This window comes from Pan paniscus, chromosome 8, assembly GCF_029289425.2.
Source record: "Pan paniscus chromosome 8, NHGRI_mPanPan1-v2.0_pri, whole genome shotgun sequence".
NCBI lineage: Eukaryota > Metazoa > Chordata > Mammalia > Primates > Hominidae > Pan > Pan paniscus.
The window spans coordinates 27,511,377-27,524,004 of record NC_073257.2 but is presented as its reverse complement, the minus strand read 5'-3'; the positions used below and the strand labels follow the sequence as shown (position 1 = coordinate 27,524,004).

Sequence of the window (12,628 nt, the reverse complement as noted above, 5' to 3'; positions counted from 1 at the left end):
ATGCCACAGGGTATACAGTGATATCTCCCTAGGATATTACAAATACTATCACAGGGTGTACACCCACTGTGATAACAGTAGTAATACCTCCCAAGGATACTGCCAACAATATCACGAGGCTGTACACACACTATGACATCAGGAGTGATATCTCCCTAGGACGTTAAGAGTAACATCACAGAATGTACACCTATGGTGTGCACCCACGGTGATATTAGGTGTAATATCTACCCAGGACATAACCAATAAGACCACAGGGAATACATACATGATGTACACCCACGGTGATGTTATGAGAACTATCTCCCTAAGATAATACGAATAACATCACAGAGTGGACAGACATGGTATACTCCCACTGTGGCACTAGGACTAATAACTTTCTAAGATATTACGAATAGCATCACAGAATAGAAACACATGGTGTACACCCACTGTAACATTAGGTGTAATTTCTCCCCAGGATATTACGAGTAACATCTCAGTGCGTACACACATGGTGAACACCCACTGTGACATTAAGTGTAATATCCCCCTAGGATATTACCAGTAACATCACACGGTGTCCACCCATGGTGTACACGCTCTGTGATGTTAGGGATAATATCTCCCTGGGATATGATGAAGAATGCCAAACGGTGTAGAGAAACTGTGATATTAGAGGTAATATCTCTCTAGGAGATTACGAATAATATCACAGGGTGTACACCCACTGTATTATTAGGAGTAATATCTCTGTAGCATTTTACAATTAATATCACAGGGTGTAGAGCCACCGTGATATTAGGAGCAATATCTTTCTAGGATATTACAAATAATATCACAGGGTGTACGCCCACTCTTCTGTCAGTAGCAATATCTCCCTAGGATATCAAAAATCCTATCACAGGGTGTCCACTCTCTGCCTTCCAGGTTCTAAGGGATTCTCCTGCTTCAGCCTCCCGATTAGCTAGGGTTACCTGCCACCACGGGGTAATTTTTGTTTATTTTCACTGGAGACGGGGTTTCACCACGTTGGCCAGGCTGGTCTGGAACTCCTGACCTCAGGTGATCCATCAGCCTCGGCCGCCCAAAGTGCTGGGATTATAGGTGTGAGCCATGGTGCTCGGGCAAGAGTGATATATTCCATTCATTTGGAAACACAGCTCCCATATTTGAGTGTGCATGTACTTTTATGAAGAAATGATGTCAGAAAACCTAAGGATGATAATAAATATGAAAAGTAACAGGCATGTGAAAAGGTCTTCCGAGTGAGAACTATAAGGTTCGATTTCATTTTTAGATAATGCAGTCCTAGCTCTCGTGTCGTCCTTTTACATATTCTACATCAAAGGAATTCGTAGCACGGTGTCAGAATAAAACAGAGTGTATTTCACAGCTTCTTCATTTCTTTCAATTAGACTGAGATCTTTTTCAAGAGAGAAGGACCTTTTCATTGCATTGTGTTTTTTTCTGAAAAGAGTAGGCCGTATTTTACTGAGATCACCGATTAGTTATGTATGACGTTTTGGTCTTCTAATATTCTTCAGTGGATTTTCTCTAAAGTAGTATGTACAGAAAGACTTGTATAGCAGAAAAGTAAATCATGTAATAATTCTGAGATGTTTGGATTTGTCACAACTGAGAAACATTGCTGGCGGTGTATGGTCCGCAAGTGTGAAATCGTTCCTTGTGAATTGCTTGCATCCAGCATTAAGGGATGGTTTTTATCTTTTATTTTTCCAATCCTCTTTCCTTCTCAAGGTGTCCAAGACACACAGAGCCACGGAATCTCACAGGTGTCTGAGAATTCCTCCTCCTGGGACTCTCAGAAGATCCAGAACTGCAGCCCGTCCTCACTTTGCTGTCCCTGTCCCTGTCCATGTATCTGGTCACGGTGCTGAGGAACCTGCTCAGCATCCTGGCTGTCAGCTCTGACTCCCCCCTCCACACCCCCATGTACTTCTTCCTCTCCAACCTGTGCTGGGCTGACATCGGTTTCACCTCGGCCACGGTTCCCAAGATGATTGTGGACATGCAGTCGCATAGCAGAGTCATCTCTCATGCGGGCTGCCTGACACGGATGTCTTTCTTGGTCCTTTTTGCATGTATAGAAGACATGTTCCTGACTGTGATGGCCTATGACGGCTTTGTAGCCATCTGTCGCCCTCTGCACTACCCAGTCGTCGTGAATCCTCACCTCTGTGTCTTCTAGGTTTTGGTGTCCTTTTTCCTTAGCCTGTTGGATTCCCAGCTGCACAGTTGGATTGTGTGACAATTCACCATCATCAAGAATGTGGAAATCTCTAATTTTGTCTGTGACCCCTCTCAACTTCTCAAACTTGCCTGTTCTGACAGCGTCACCAATAGCATATTCATATATTTTGATAGTACTCTGTTTGGTTTTCTTCCCATTTCAGGGATCCTTTTGTCTTACTATAAAATTGTCCCCCCCATTCTAAGGATTTCATCATCAGATGGGAAGCAGAAAGCCTTCGTCACATGTGGCTCTCACCTAGCAGTTGCTTGCTGAATTGATGGAACAGGCATTGGCATGTACCTGACTTCAGCTGTGTCACCACCCCCCAGGAATGGTGTGGTGGTGTCAGTGATGTACGCTGTGGTCAACCCCATGCTGAACCTTTTCATCTGCAGCCTGAGAAACTGGGACATACAAAGCGCCCTGTGGAGGCTGCGCAGCAGAACAGTGGAATCTCATGATCTGTTCCATCCTTTTTCTTGTGTGGGTGAGAAAGGGCAACCACATTAAATCCCTACATCTGCAAATCCTGCCCCTTAGTCACATTCTTTTTGTGGCTTGATGGCTTTTATTCCTTCCGCATTTCCTTTGTGAATATTGCTTTCTTCGTTATGCCTTTAACTGGAATGGGTGAGGATTCTGGGATCCTTTGTTTAGCAGAAACCTCATGACAGAATCCTCTATACCTAGGCGGCCTCTTTTAGTTTCTGAGCAATAACCTTGTCATCCACGTGGAATCACAACCATCTTTTTATATACATAAAGTCCTCACTTCGTTTTGGAATTCCCTGAAAACTGACTTTATGGAAGCAATGTGCAGGAGGTCCTCCAACACCACGGGTTGTTCAAAGTTGTGTAGTTATACTGTTGATGAAGAATAAGTGGTTTCACTGTACATCATTTTGCTTCAAGGTGAAGTTTCCAAGAGACTTTCAAAGATGTTAAGTGAGGACATACGGTACGTCAAATTCATATCCTCTTCCAGAGTTCATGTGGAATTTCTTTATAAACTGCTTCTAGAGAATCTATTTAGGCAGGTTACATGTACAGATCCATGTCGCCATTCCTCAATCTTGGCTTTGAGTCAAATCACCTGGGGAGCTTAGAAATGATGAGGCCTGGTTCTCAATACCTGAGATTCTGATTTCCTTGCACCTGTGTGTGTATGTGGATTTTTTTTTTCTTTTATAGCACCAGAGATGTTTCCAATGACGAAGCTTTTAGAGGCATCAAGCTCCAATGCGTAAGAACAGAAATTAATTGTAATATGATTTCTTCAAATATTATCTTCAAATTCGTTGTCCATCAACACCATACAAATGTTTATTAGGCTGTTTTTTCTTACCATTTCGCATTTTCTATTTCTTTCTTTTCCTTTTTTTTTTTTTTTTTTTTTGTGTCAGGGTTTCACTCTGGTTGCCCAGGCTGGAGTTCAATGGCACGGTCTCGGCTCACTGCAACCTCTGCCTCCCGTATTCAAGCAATTCTCCTGTCTCAGCCTTCCAAGTAGCTGGGATTAGAGGCATGCGCTACCATGCCTGGGTAATGTTTTTATTTTTGTATTGTATTGTTAGTAGAGACAGTGTTTCTCCATTTTGGTCACGCTGCTCTTGAACTCCCGACCTCAGGTGATGCGCCCGCTTCCGCCTCCCAAAGTGCTGGGATTACAGGCGTGAGTGACCGCGCCCAGCCACCGCTTAGCATTTACATTTTACATTTGTTGAAGTTATAGATTTATTTATTTATTTATTTATTTTTATTTTTTTTTTTTTGAGACGGAGTCTCCCTCTGTCCCCCACGCTGGAGTGCAGTGGCGTGATCTCGGCTCACTGCAACCTCCGCCTCCCAGGTTCAAGCGGTTCTTCTGCCTCAGCCTCCCGAGTAGCTGGGACTACAGGCGCCCGCCACCATGCCCGGCTAATTTTTTGTATTTTTAGTAGAGACGGGGTTTCACCATGTTAGCCAGGATGGTCTCGATCTCCTGACCTCGTGATCCGCCCGTCTCGGCCTCCCAAAGTGCTGGGATTACAGGCGTGAGCCACCGCGCCCGGCCTGAAGTTACAGATTTATACACACACTGATTGCTGCTTTGTTATACACTTGCATATACAGAAGATGGGAAATAGAAAAGAATAAATTTGGCACAGTATCCCTGAAGTTTCACATTCCGAGACATTTTAAACATGTTTCCTCTTTAGAAATTTGTTTCAATTAAGAAACTGTGGTATACACACCCAATGAAGTATTATTCAGCCTAAAAAGGAAGAAAATCCTCTCCGATGCAGACAAAACGGATGAGATTACAGGTCTGTATATTAAATGAAAGAAGCCAGGCACAGAATGAGAAATATTTCATTTCCTCTCTTCTATGTAGAAAGATAAAAGGAAACCTTGGCCAGTTGTGGTGGCTCAGGCCTTTAATCCCAGCACTTTGGGAGGCCGAGTCGCACGGATCACTTGAGTCCAGGAGTTCGAGACCCGCCTGGCCAACATGGTGAAACCCCGTCTCTAAGGAAACACAAACAATTAGCCAGGCGCGGTGGCGCATGCCTGTAGTCTCCGCTACTTGGAGGGCTGAGGCCCAAGAAGCGCTTGAACTCGGGAGGTGGGGGTTACAGTGATCCCGGATTGTGCCTGTGTACTCCAACCTGGGCAACAGAAAGAGACTCCATCACACACCTACACACAAAAGGAATCTCAGGAAGGTGGAAAGTATAAAGGTGGTTAGCAGACGCTGGGAAGAAAAGGGGTGGGATGGAGAATAAAGAGAAGTGGATAATTGGGTCCCGAAATACAGAAAGATGGAATAAGTGAGTTCTAGTGTTTGACAGCACAGTATGAAAATTTTAGTTCACAGGAATTTCTTGCATATTTCCAGATGCTTTGGTAAGAAGCTTCCTAACTTTCTCTTTATGCTGGTTTTTCAGCTATTCTCTTTCTGCTCTCGAAATCATGCTGGTTTTTTTGTTTTTGGTATTTTGTTTTGAGACAGAGTTTTGCGCTTGTTTCACAGGCTGGAGTGTAATGGTGCAATCTTGGCTCACCACAACCTCTGCCTCCTGGGTTCAAGCGATTGTCCTGCCTCCACCTCCCAAGCAGCTGGGATTACAGGCATGCCCCAGAACGCCCAGCTAATGTTGTATTTGTAGTAGAGACGGAAGTTTCTTCCCGTGGGTCAGTTTGGTCTTGAACTAATGACCTCAGGTGATCCGAACGTCTCAGCGTCCCAAAGGGCTGGGATGACAGGCGTGAGCAACCGCGCCCCACCCATGCTGTAACCTTATCTGTTGTCTGTTGTTGTTTGTTTTTTTTTTTTGAGCCCAGAAATAACTTCTCCCCTATGTGTTCAAATGATTTTTCACAGGAGTGCTAAAAAAGTCCATTGGTGGAAAAGCAGCCTTTTCAAGAAATGGTGTTGGAGAAACTTGATTTCCACATGCAGAAGAAGGAAGGTGGACCCTATGTCACACCAGGTGTGAAAATGAACACAAACTGGATCAAAAACCTCACCCCAAGTGCTGAAAGTATAATATTCCTCAAAGAAAACATTGGCCACACTTTCAAGACATCAGATTGGGCAATGCTTTCTGGGATATGACACCAAAAGCATAGGCAACAAAAGAACATTAGATTCCTTGGATGACATCTAAATGATAGACACTTTTGCACATCAGCAAACACTGTGAACTGAGTGAAAAAATAACCCATGGATTAGGAAAAAGATTTGCAAATCATATATCTGAAAAGAGGCTGATATCCATCATATATAAAGAAGAGCTAGAACTAAACAACAAGAAACCCAAATCACACCATTAACAATGGCCAGAAGACTCGAGTAGACATGTCCTGAAAGAAGATATAGCAATGGCCAATGAGTGTCTAAAATGATGTTCAAAATCACTAATCATAGGGAAGCACAAATCAAACCAAGAATGTGATACCACACATTAGGATGGATATGATAAACGAACAAGCCTTGGTGAAACTAGAGGGAAGTAGGAATGCTCGAATCTGATTGGAGGGAATGTAAAACTGTGAAGAAATGGGGAAAATAGTATGGCCTGTCCTGGAAAAAGTAGAAACAGAATGATCAGATGTTCCCGCGGTTGCACTTGTTGCACCAAAAAGAATGTTTTGGTTGCACCAAAAAGAATGAGAAGCCAGGAGTGAAAGAGAGATTTGTACACCCATATTCATAGCAGCGTTATTCAAAACAGCCAAAATGTGGAAGCAACCCAAGGGTTCGTGGGCAGATGAATGAAAAAGCACAGTGCAGTTCATTCATACAACGGAAGACTATTCAGCCATAAAAATGCAGGCAATTCTGGCCGGTGCGGTGTCTCACGCCTGTAATCCCAGCATCTTGGAAGACCGAGGTGGACGGATTACCTGAGGTCAGGAATTCGAGACCAGCCTGGCCATCTAGGTGAAACCCTGTCTCTACTGAATATACACAAAATTAGACGAGCGTGGTGGCGCGTGCCTATACTCCCAGCTACTCGGGAGGCTGAGGCACAAGAATCGCTGGAACCCGGGAGGCAGAGGTTGCAGTGAGTCCAGATTGTGCCACTGCACTCCAGCCTGTGTGACAGAGTGAGACTCCATGGAAACACAAAACAAAACAAAACCAAAAAAAAAAAAAACACCCAAACAACCAGACAGGCACTTCTGACACAGGCTGCAACATGGATGAACTTGGAGACATTACCGCCAGTGAAATAAATAAATCCGAAAAGGATAAACACGACCAGGCTCAGTGGCTCACACCTGTGAACCCAGCACTTTGGGAGGCCGAGGCAGGCGTATCACTTCGGGTCAGGAATTCGAGACCAAACTGGCCGTATTGTGAAACCTCGTCTCTATTAAAAATACAAAAATTAACTGGGCGTGGTGGCGCACGCCTGTAATCCCAGCTACACGGGAGACTGAGACACAAGAATCGCTTGGACCCACGATGTGGAGGTTGCAGTCAGCCGAGACCACGCCACTGCACTCCAGCCTGGGTGACAGAGAAAGACTGTCTCCAAAAGAAAGAAACGAAAATTAAACACGGTATGATTCCACTTCTATCAAGTGTCTAGAGTAGTTAAACTCATAGAGTTGCAAAATAGAATGGTGGCCCCCAGGGATGGGCAAGAGAGAGGAATGGAGAGTTTGCTTAATGGGAGCAATTTCCATTTTGAAAGCTAAAACTGTTCTGGAGATGATGGCGGTGATGGTTGCTAAACAATGTGAATGTAGCTAATGTGATTAAACTCTAAACTGAAAACTAGTGGAAATTGTGAATGTTCATACTGGCCATTCTATATGCAATAATCTATATTTATAATTCTTAGGATTTATACGTGGTATAATTTTCCCATAATAAAAGATGAAAATTAAAGCACTTGGATCTTGAAAAAGAAAAGAAAGAAGCGAAGAATCCACACAAGCTTTCTCCTGATTAGAGGAAGAGCCCCAAAACTTCTATGGACACTGACTTTTCCCTTCTTCTTCTTGCATGATTATGAGGAAATCCTTAGTGGTTGGGGAACTTGGGCGACTTTGGCTAACGAGGAGCCCTATGCCTTCAGCCCCCCAGGACATAGAATAGTAAATACTCAGTCTGTGCCTCCAGCCCTGCAGTGTGAGGTTGTAGTCCTGTGGGTTCCACACCCGTCACCTGTATCAGGAGGCTTATGTCTCGGCCTGTCTTCTTGCCAGTCTTGAGGATGGAGTCTGAGCCTCCCATGTCCACCACGCAGGAAGGACAGTGGACCTGTTCTCCGTGGTCATGACCCAGCACAGGGGAAGGGCAGTTCAGTGAGTGCTGAGGGATGGTCGGGAGCCTTGTTTGTTTCCTCATCCTCAGGACAAACGGGAGAGTGCCCTGGCCAGATGAGAGGAGACCAATGTGCAAACTGTCAGCTCAGCAGACTGGAGTTTCTGTTCTTGGTTGTGGTGGGGGGTCTCTCTCAGAAATCTTCTTCAAAATTGTGCTTCCCTCCCCCACTGCTTGTCCTTTTCATAGACATCTCCCCATGCGAGCAGGGAATGAGTCCCTCTAAACTATTCCCTGAGAACAACAAAAAGATGATGAAGGTGATGATGAGGATAAAGAGGATGATGACAGACACCATGGCATCATGAACCCTTACTGAGGGCTTCCTAAAGGCAGGCTCTGAGCTCTGTGGTCTATGCTACTTGTTTCATTTCATCTGTGTAGTCTCCCAGTTATTAGTGCACATTTCATGATTATTTTACAGACTAGAAAAGGAGCAACACATTTTCATATAACTTGTACCAGATCATGAAGTCAAAAAGGGTGAAGTCCAATTTGAACCAGGCAGTCTAAGGCCAGACACATGGCATTTGGCCATTCCTCTCCCTGGATCCAACCTGCCCCCTCCAATCCTTGTCAGTCAGGTGGATGCCCCTGCTCACTGTGCCCTTCCCTTTGGGGGTCCCTTGTAGACCACAGCTAGACCAGTGGGTGCCACAATCACTGTGTCAAGTATGGAAAGGGCAGCTGAGATCACATCAAAGATTCCAGAAAGAATTGGCACAGGATCATTCGGGATGCATCTCTCCCTTGCCCTTGTTCCTGGCTTTCCTTACAGCTCTCGACTTCCTCCAAGGAGTCATCAATTCGGGGTTTGGCTTCCATTCCTACTGAGGAAGCTGGAAACCCTTTCAGAAATGCTCCTCAGATGTGCCTGTGGTTAAGACCTCTGAGCTTCGTTGAAAACTTTTGGAAGCTGGGCGCAGTGGCTCACCCCTGTAATCCCAGTACTTTGGGAGGCTGAGGCAGGCGAATCACAAGATCAGGTGTTCAAGACCAGCCTGGCCAACATGGTGAAACCCCGTCTCTCCTAAAAAGAGAAAAAAATGAGCCAGGCATAGTGGCGGGTGCCTGTAATCTCAGCTACTCGGGAGGCTGAGGCAAGAGAATAGCTTGAACCTGGGATGCGGAGGTTGCAGTGAGCCGAGATCACTCCACTGCACTCCAGACTGGGCAAGAGAACGAGACTCTGTCTCAAAAAAAAAACAAGAACAAAAACAAAATAAAAAACCCACAACTTTTTGAGAGTTTGGAGACCATCAAGTATGGTACGCAGGACTTAGAGTCTGGCCATTAATTTTCGATACCATCCTTTCTACTTATCTGTGTGGCAAAAGGTGAGACGTCCATCCTCTGAGACTCAGCACTCTCATCTGAGTTGATTTCTAGTTGATGCAATGGAAGTGAGCGACGCTGAAACCGATCGTGGGTGCCCGCTGCGTGATCTCTATGTGATGGATGCGTAAAGTCAAGTCAAAGTGAGTTTTAGACACATTCGTTAATATTTTCAGCTTAAACTCTATACGGTTCAACGGAAATATCCCCTGGCCTGAAGTTCTGGTTTCCCTGCATTCCAGACATGATATTTTCTTTTGTCCTTATCTCAGTAAGTCCTAAGTATTGTGAGAGGAACAAATGAGTCTCTTTTGTTTCTGATTCCCCAGAGCCTATATCTTGCTTGGCACATAGGAGACAGCCAAAGTCAACATCTATGTAAATTATTGAATTGACACTTCCTTGGTTCACAAAAAGTGGCTGTCATCAATGTGACATCAGTGCTACAGAGAGTGTGTTTTTTGTTTATTTTTTTTTTTGAGGAGTTTTGCTCTTGTTGCCCAGGCTGGAGTGCAGTGGTGTGATCTCAGCTCACTGTAGCCTCTGCCTCCCAGGTTCAAGCCATTCTCCTGCCTCAGCCTCCCAAGTATCTGGGACTACAGGCATGCGCCGCCATACTGGGCAAAGTTTGTGTATTTTTAGTAGAGGCGGGGTTTCACCATGTTGGCCAGGATGGTCTTGATCTCCTGACCTCGTGATCCACCTTCCTCGGCCTTCCAAAGTGCTGGCATTACAGGCGTGAGCCACCGCGTCTGGCCAAACGTTCTGATGAAAACTCTAAGTCCACCTAAGCTAAGGACAGGAGTTACAGCTTCCATGAATTTTAAAACAAGACCCACAGATTTGAGGAAGCAATTACTCTCTCGAAGGTGAAAAGTCAGAAAACAGAATGATGAAATCACTAGGACCTAACTGGCCTGTGGAACTATTTTCTGCTTATGAACTATCAACTTTAATTTCATTTCCAGATGGTATGGTCTCAGCTGTTACACAGTGTTTATTAATGTTCAAAATCAAGGGAATTTGAATCCAACTATTCAAAGAAAATAAAATATTAGAGTTCTTATTTTTCTTTAATTAGGATAACCTTTTTCTTAACGTGAAGTGAATGGTTTTATTACATCATTTTCTTCGGAAAAGATAGGCTGTATTTTCTAGCAATGACGAATTTGTTATATAGGATGATCTGGTTCTTGGAAGTCTCTTGAATCTGGTGTCTCTAAGGCGGGTGTGTAGAGCAAGAAGTGAAGAACACAGAAATCAATGATGAAAGCATTAGAAGACAACTGAGTTTGTCAGCACTGCAAACTATTGCTGAGTGTGGATTGCTCTGAAATCTGAAAACATGCCTTGTGAATTGCTTCTATCCAAAATGCAGACACAATGCTTGGTGTTGGTTTACTTGTTCCGATTTCTCAACCCTCTTTTCTAGGCAAAAGGTGTCCAGTCTCTACAGACCCACAGAATCTAACAGATGTCTCTATATTCCTCCTCCTAGAAGCTCAGAGGATCCAGAAGTGTAGCCGTTCCTCACTGGGCTGTTAGTGTCCATGTGTCTGGTCATGGTGCTGGGGAACCTGCTCATCATCCTGGCCGTCAGCCCTGACTCCCACCTCCACACTCCCAAGTACTTCTTCCTCTCCAACCTGTCCCTGCCTGACATCGGTTTCACCTCCACCACGGTCCCCAAAATGATTGTGGACATCCAATCTCACAGCAGAGTCATCTCCTATGCAGGCTGCCTGACTCAGATGTCTCTCTTTGCCATTTTTGGAGGCATGGAAGACAGACATGCTCCTGAGTGTGACGGCCTATGGCCGGTTTGTAGCCAACTGTCACCCTCTCTATCATTCAGCCATCATGAACCCGTGTTTCTGTGGCTTTCTAGCTTTGTTGTCTTTTTTTTTTCTCTATCTTTTAGATGCCCAGCTGCACAACTTGATTGCCTTACAAAGGACCTGCTTCAAGGATGTGGAAATTCCTAAATTCTTCTGTGACCCTTCTCAACTCCCCCATCTTGCATGTTGTGACACCTTCACCAATAACATAATCCTGTATTTCCCTGATGCCACGTTTGGTTTTCTTCCCATCTCGGGTACCGTTTTCTCTTATGATAAAATTGTTTTCTCCATTCTGAGGGTTTCATCATCAGGTGGGAAGTATAAGGCCTTCTCCACCTGTGGGTCTCACCTGTCAGTTGTTTGCTGATTTTATGGACCAGGCATTGGGGGGTACCTCAGTTCAGATGTGTCATTTTCCCCGACAAAGGCTGCAGTGGCCTCAGTGATGTACACGGTGGTCACCCCCATGCTGAACCCCTTCATCTACAGCCTGAGAAACAGGGATATGAAAAGTGTCCTGCGGCAGCCACACGGCAGCACGGTCTCATCTCAATATCTTCTTATCTGTTCCATTCCTTTTGTAGTGTGGGTTAAAAAATGCTGCAAGATGAAATAAGAATGATATCACAGGGTGAAGACCCACTGTGATATTAAGAGTAATACCTCCCTAGGATATAGAATATACTGTCACAGAGCATACACACATGGGGTACTCCCACTGTGATATTAGAAGCAATATCTCCCTGAAGTATGATGAAAAATATCACAGGGTGTGCACACTGTGTGATATGAGGAGTAATATTTACCCTGGACATTAAGACTAATATCAAGGGTGTACACACCCAAGGTACACCCACTGTGATATCAGGAGTTGCATCTCCCTAGGATATTATGAATACTATCACAGAGTATACACTATGTGTGTACATCCACTGTGATATTTGAAGTAATATCTCTCTAGGAGATTACAAATAATATCAAAGTGTGTACACCCCTGTGACATATTAGGAGTAACATCCTCCTAGGGTATTACAGATCACGTCACAAGGTGTACACCTTCTGTGACATTTTGTACACTCTTTGTGACATTCAAACAAACATCCTCCTAGGCTATTATGAATAATATCACAGGCGGTGTACACACATGATGTACACCGCCTGTGTCATCAGGAGTAACATTCCCCTTGGATATTATCAATAATATCACAGCAGGTGTACACACATGGTGTACACCCCGCGTGACATTAGGGAGAGCATGCCCCTAGGATATTAGGAAAAGGATCACAGGCGTTGAATACGTATGACATACACCCCCGGTGACATTAAAAATAGCATCCCCCTTGGATATTACGACTAATATGACAGGGAGTACATCCCGTGTGACATTAGGAG

General features: G+C 44.5%; 2 pseudogenes; both read left to right on the top strand.

The window, feature by feature from the left end:
- The first annotated feature begins 1,858 nt into the window (after positions 1-1,858).
- On the top strand, positions 1,859-2,512 carry LOC100989745 (olfactory receptor 7E24-like; annotated as a pseudogene).
- A 7,906-nt stretch (positions 2,513-10,418) lies between these two features.
- Positions 10,419-11,852, top strand: LOC100995328 (olfactory receptor 7E24-like; annotated as a pseudogene).
- The last annotated feature ends 776 nt before the right edge of the window (positions 11,853-12,628 follow it).